This window comes from Lathyrus oleraceus, chromosome 5 (genome assembly GCF_024323335.1).
Source record: "Lathyrus oleraceus cultivar Zhongwan6 chromosome 5, CAAS_Psat_ZW6_1.0, whole genome shotgun sequence".
In the NCBI taxonomy this organism is placed as follows: Eukaryota; Viridiplantae; Streptophyta; class Magnoliopsida; order Fabales; family Fabaceae; genus Lathyrus; species Lathyrus oleraceus.
In genome coordinates this window covers 486,052,683-486,058,783 of record NC_066583.1, presented here as the reverse complement: position 1 = coordinate 486,058,783, position 6,101 = coordinate 486,052,683, and the positions used below count along the sequence as shown (strand labels likewise).

General features: G+C 35.9%; 1 long non-coding RNA gene across 3 annotated transcripts; it reads left to right on the top strand.

The window, feature by feature from the left end:
• Positions 1 to 1,031: 1,031 nt before the first annotated feature.
• Positions 1,032 to 3,440, top strand: LOC127085611 (uncharacterized). 3 transcript variants are annotated; one of them, XR_007789200.1, is made up of 3 exons: positions 1,032 to 1,447; positions 1,533 to 1,855; positions 2,155 to 3,440. It is a non-coding gene; the product is annotated as an uncharacterized LOC127085611 (long non-coding RNA). The 3 variants fall into 3 exon arrangements; XR_007789201.1 differs by having other exon boundaries at positions 1,533 to 1,922; XR_007789199.1 differs by having other exon boundaries at positions 1,533 to 3,440.
• Positions 3,441 to 6,101: the final 2,661 nt, after the last annotated feature.

Genomic DNA, 6,101 nt, shown 5'->3' with positions numbered 1-6,101 from the left:
GGACTTAGAAATTTTTCTAAGTGTCCTAAAAAATGTCTCACTTTGACCAAGCATAACTTTCTCAATTTTGATCCAAATGGAGCAAACTTTATATCTCTAGAAAGTTTAGAACAAGAGGAACAACTTTCATGTTGGAGAAATTTTCAAATGGAGATTTTATCTTGATGGAAAATGGGCTTAAAGTGAGTGCAACAATCATGAAAACTTGCCCTAAATGGAAAGTCAACCATTTCCAATTCCTGATTAAATGATGAATCCATGATCCAATATTGATCAAATTTCACATGTAGGCTCCCCTAAGCATGAATTTTGAGATTCCACTCTCAAAATGTCAGAAGTTGACTTTTCTGGCCCCACAGTTGACTTTTCCCAAACTGTCTGATTCCCGATTCCAATGATCAATTGAAGCACCTCTGGCTCAAATAAAGAGCTGATTTTTTGTATGTAGACCCTTGTGGACATATGGAGGGCCATGGAAAATAGTTTCACCCAAAGAATCAGAAATAACTTGATTTTATACCAAACCCTAGTTTTAGGGCAAAATGATCAAGAATTGATTGCACTGCTTGCCAATGGATCTTTCTGACATAATTGTGAATCTTCCTAGGCCAAGGTGCCTCTCTAACCATGACATAGATGATCCCCTCTACTTCCAACCAAACATTGCCTGTTGCAAGTAGCCATGAAACCCTAATTTCCTGATTAAATCCAGATGAATACTCTGATAGCTCTGAATCCTTCACTGATGAACTGAGGACCACAATAAGATACATGGACCCCCTAGAGACCCTTGAGGCTTGTATACTTAGAGAATGAAGCCCAATTCTCAATCTTGCTTTGTGTGGGCTCCTTCTGTTAAGGAGTGATCAATCAAAACCTGATTCCTAAGTCACTAATGTAGTATGCAATGAGTATGACCTAGTATGATGTTAATGCAGTGTGAAACATAATCCCATGCTTTCAGGAAAAATGAAGGGTAAATTTTGGAGTATTACAACAATCAATTTTAATTATAAGCATTAAATGATGCTGAAACGATAAAATGCTAGTACATAAATAGACCAAATAACACAACAGCCAAAACAATTTCTTTATCTCCCTCCTTCGTTCTTCTTTCTCCCAACCGTGAACACCTTAAACCCTTTTCTCAATCCTCTCTTTGAATCCCTAAATGGAACTTCTACACTCTTAAGTACATCCAACACTCACCTTAAACCAACAAATTAAAACAATAACAAAAAACTATCCCTACGCCACCGATTCAAACGTACGCAAACGAAACCCAAAGATTCACAAATAACCAAAACAAATCTCAACAGTATGGTAAAAGGCATGCACAACATTTATACAAAACAAATATGTGGATTAATGCAGAAGGAAGCAATATAAAGCTCGCTGGAAAGTAGAGTTTTCGACGAGCGTACCGGGGATGTGACCCGACCTCAATGTAGGTTGATTTCTTCTCGTTTTCCTCCTTCGGTACCTTTCTTTCTCCTCGCTTATTACGTAGCTTATTGTGGTGGTGATAACAGGGGTTGAGCTCTTCAAGTTCTGATTTCCAGTATGAAAATCAGAGTTGAAACGGAAATTAATCGAGCTTTGGTGATGGTTTTTGATTTTGATTTTCGGTCAATATTTGTGCAAAGTAACAACAGGGTTTTGTCTCCTCTCCTTCCCATATTACTTGAGGTCCCTTTTATAGAGTTCCCGTATGAGGTTTATACGTCCTTATCTTTCGTGAGCTGGCAAATAGATCCCAGCATCAAATCGCTATGAACAAATCTTTCACAGATTTAGTGTGGTCCCAACAGGAAGTGGTAAGACGGGATTGTTTTTATGGTGTCTTCCCCAAAAGGTGCGTGGCTATTTATTAAAACCTCTTCACAGACTTTCTACTGCTGTAAAAACAAGTATTCATTGTGGTAGGAGTCTAATTTTTACCTTTACGTAAAATTTAACCTTTAGTCAAGGCTATTCTAGTTTTTACTGATATGAGGATTTAACGTTTTAACTTGAATTGTTGCATTGATCCTTGCTGCTTGGGGGTGTGAACATATAAAAACATGATTAACATCTATTTTGCTCTGAATATTAGTTGACCATATTTTCCAATTGCATTGGTTACTTGTCAATCATATTTATTCATTTCTGTAGGATCTCGGATGTGTGGCTCGTTTTTGTGACGACATGTGACCTGAAGCGTCAAAGTCGTTGTAGTTTGACGTGGAGAATGCTCTGCGGATGTTGAAGTTGGTGTGGTTCATTGTGCAATGTTTGAGTCTGCAGAATGTTGGCCATTTGCATATTGGTGATGAGACTGGTGTGACAAGCACCTTATGCAGAATCTTTTGGAAGAACCTGTGGCATGGTTGATAACTTCTGCAGACACTTGGAGTGGAGCCAAGCCGATCAATAAGCATAGGGCCATCGATTCATGATGATATGCCCGTTTTCTCCTATTTGCACATGCCATTTATGATAACGGCTCAATGAATTCATTTACTTATTTTAGAACATGACTAGTTAAGTTAGTTGTTTAGGACCCTAAGTTTGGGTTGGTTTATGTAATAATTCTTGGAAAATAGACAATAAAGGTATGGGCTGTTGGATTCGTTTTTGACCAAAGGCTTTAGGTACCACTTAGCCCAAATTTTATAGGTTTCGACATGTTTTGCAGCTTGCGCTAATTGATGTTCTGCTAATGGTTCAACATGGCTTGTGCCTTACATTTTCAAAAATGATTGGAAATGGTTGTACATGCCCAAGTAGTAGAGTTCAATCATGTATGTTCCAGATTTTCGGATTTGGTCTACAGCAGGTTAAGGCTTGATAAATGCTGCTTTTGTTGTTGGTTTTATATTCATAACTGTTGGTGATAACCTTAAGAGCGGTAAAAAAATAAATCATGTATGCATTTGCACTACTTTGGTATATGTGTATTATGTTTGTACTGGCAGTTTGTAGCAGGTCCTGATCATGGTTTGGACTTTGTCACAGAAACTTGTGGTTTCCATTTGGCTTTGGTGTAACAGGACTTAGTTCCCTTGCATTTGCATTTATGTATCATGATCCTCGTGATTTCATGGATGTATTTGCAGGTATCGCTCATTAGGCAGCTTATGTTGGTGGTGTATTCTGCGGCATGGTCATCACTCACGTCACGATTCATTTGTTCTCTTCGCTAATGTCCATGGCATGATGGCTAAATAGTCATGGTATCCAAATTGGGAATTGAAGCATCCATACACTAATGATCCAACTGAATATGAATTTGAAGATGTGTTTAGAGTTAGGATGGGGACTTGGAATGAAAGGTTGGGTTTACTTTGGTTAATATTACCAAATCTTGTAGGAATTTTATGGATTGTAACAAGTGATGTTTCTTTATTTGAATGAAACTTATTGGTTTTGTATTGAATTTTGACAAATTCGCCACACCATGAACCATCGTGTTAAGTAATTGAAGCAAATTGAAATGGATTAAGGTGAGATATGAATGATGGTAAAAACTCGCGACTTGAATGGACACTTGACAGGAAACAATGGTTATGGATTGAATGGACATTAACAAGCGTGAAACAAAAGCCTTAGCGAAGACTAAGATACGCCAATGTCTTAAGACCTAAATAAATATTTATGGATCAAACTTGTTGTCCGATGATGGGTTTTCAATATGTCGACCAAATGAAGAACTTAAGAAAAAAATTCACGAAACGGACCTAAGCATGAGGAAATGATTAACTAAAATGCCGCAGATGAATGAAAGTAAATGTAAATGAAGGAACCTAGAACGTAGACTATGACCAATAATTTATGGGCCCATGAACGTTGAGTGCACTCTTGATCAAGTAGATGAAGCCAAACATCATGAAGGATGAAAAATCAAGATGAAATTAAGGTTAGAAGGTCTCATAATGAATGATATACCCAATTGGGGTTTGCGGGGCCTTAATCAAGCAAGGACCCCCCAAATTGGAGTTTTGCTACCTTAATGAACCTAAGTTAGGGAAATGACAATATAAACTTGAATTTCCTTCCCCAGTAAGATCCCTCATGTTTTAAGCCTATGTATCCTGCTTTTGGTTCTAAACATCAATGAGAGCTCCAGACAAGCCCAGACAAAATTGGGGTGTGACAACTAGGTACAACAAAATATGTACAAGATGTATTTTATGTAGAGGAAACATGTGGAACAAGATGTTCCAGTATCTGGTCTCAGTCTGCTAGCTATATTTCATGGAGAAATCTGAGTGGGATTGTATTTGTTGCTAAGAAGATTTGTTTAGCTCAAGTGTATGCTAAAATGCTTGACATAAAGTTTTGGTTGTAAGCAACTTGTTGAGCAAGATGTTTAACATATGTTATGTGACATTTGTAGCGGTAACATTTTGATTTTAAACTATTGGTTAACTTTACTCGTAAAGCAAGAGTCGCCACCATGTTTTTATTATTTCCAAAGGAAAGGGAAAAAGAACGAACAATACCCAAATAATATTTAAAACAAAACTAATAAAAAGAGATAAGGGTCCGAGGGTTGGTTATGCAAAGGGAAGGTATTACCACCCTAAACATTTATAGTACTCTATAGGAATCTCTTTGAAAATCTATGCAATTTGGCTTTAAAATGGTGTTTTTTGAAAATGATTGGGGATATGAGAAGAGAAATGTTTTTATGATTTTTGTGTTTGCCAAGACTTTCTGAGTCTCATGCCTACGTACAAACAAAGTGCAATGGAATATCCAAACCTTGTAGTTCATGGTAAAAATAACAAAGATGTTTATTTTGGTTCATTTTTAATGAAAATAAAATTTTTTCATTTTAAGGAGAATACTCAACTAGTCACCTACAAGCATGCGAACTTTATCACCACGGAGAAGGGCTCCAACTTGGATAAAGATCAACAAGTATGCTATTAGCTCTCTTAGGTGAAAAACAATTATCATCAATACTATGGGGATAGGAGAATTATATCTCAACTATGTAAACGACTCATGTCTAAACCTTGAGAAAAAGTTTTAAATGAAAAAAGTGCACAAAGGGCACGGAAATAGTTTGAATGAGTTATGTATTTTTTAGTCTTTTGAAATTGGTTTGAATATGCTTAAAATGTATTAGCATTTATTAACAAAAGATTTTTAAAAATCACTTGACAAAAGTCAAGGTTTATTGAAAAAAATGGTTCAAGTTTGAAACAAAAGAAGGTTTTTGAAAAGAAGTGGAGGAGATGAAAAGACTACCCTAGGACATAAAGTAAAAGCTAGGGAGGAAAGGTCTAACCAAGAGATAACCAACTTTATGACATAAGTCAAGCAGGAATTCTCTTCTTTGGACTAAGGCTAAAGCAAGCTAAATAAGCAAAGAATATTCCATGTATCAGATGAAACCAGGATAACCAAGCCAAGTCTTCAAAAGAAACTCCAAAACAATGCTAAGGATAACAACCTCAAGGCCATGAATTAAGAGAACCAATTTTTTTTTGTATTTTTTTCTTTATTAATGTCTTCAGAAGAAAAAGAAGTCAAATTTGGACAAATAAAAAATAACATAAGCAAAAACAATATGATATGAGATGCTAAAATAAAAGCATAAAGTAAATAGCAAGAAATAAATAGCATAAGATAAATGACATTAAAGAAAAGTCAATGCACCAATGTGTTAGTAAGTTGATTTACTGATCAGGAATAGAAAGGCAATTCATCATGTTTAGGAGAACACTCAACTATTTACCCACAAGTGTAAAAATATGGTACATCACCTATGAGAAGGGCTCCAACTTAGATAAGATCAACAAGTATGTCACTAGCTCTCATAGGTGAAAAGGAAATAATATTTTTCATACAATACCATGAGGAGTAGGAGACTTACAATCTTACTTATAAAAATGACTTAGTTTCGGGACAAATTTATTGTTATGTTAAGCAATCGTAATTGGAATTATGTAGAAGTCATAACTATCTGAGGTCGATCAATAATAATATTTTTGTTAATACATGCTAGAGAAACGATATGTAAATCATTCTCCTAAAGTCATGCCACATGAAAAAGAAAAGAGGATGGATCAAGCACAAAGGCTAGGAGGATGGTCCATTACTTCAATTCA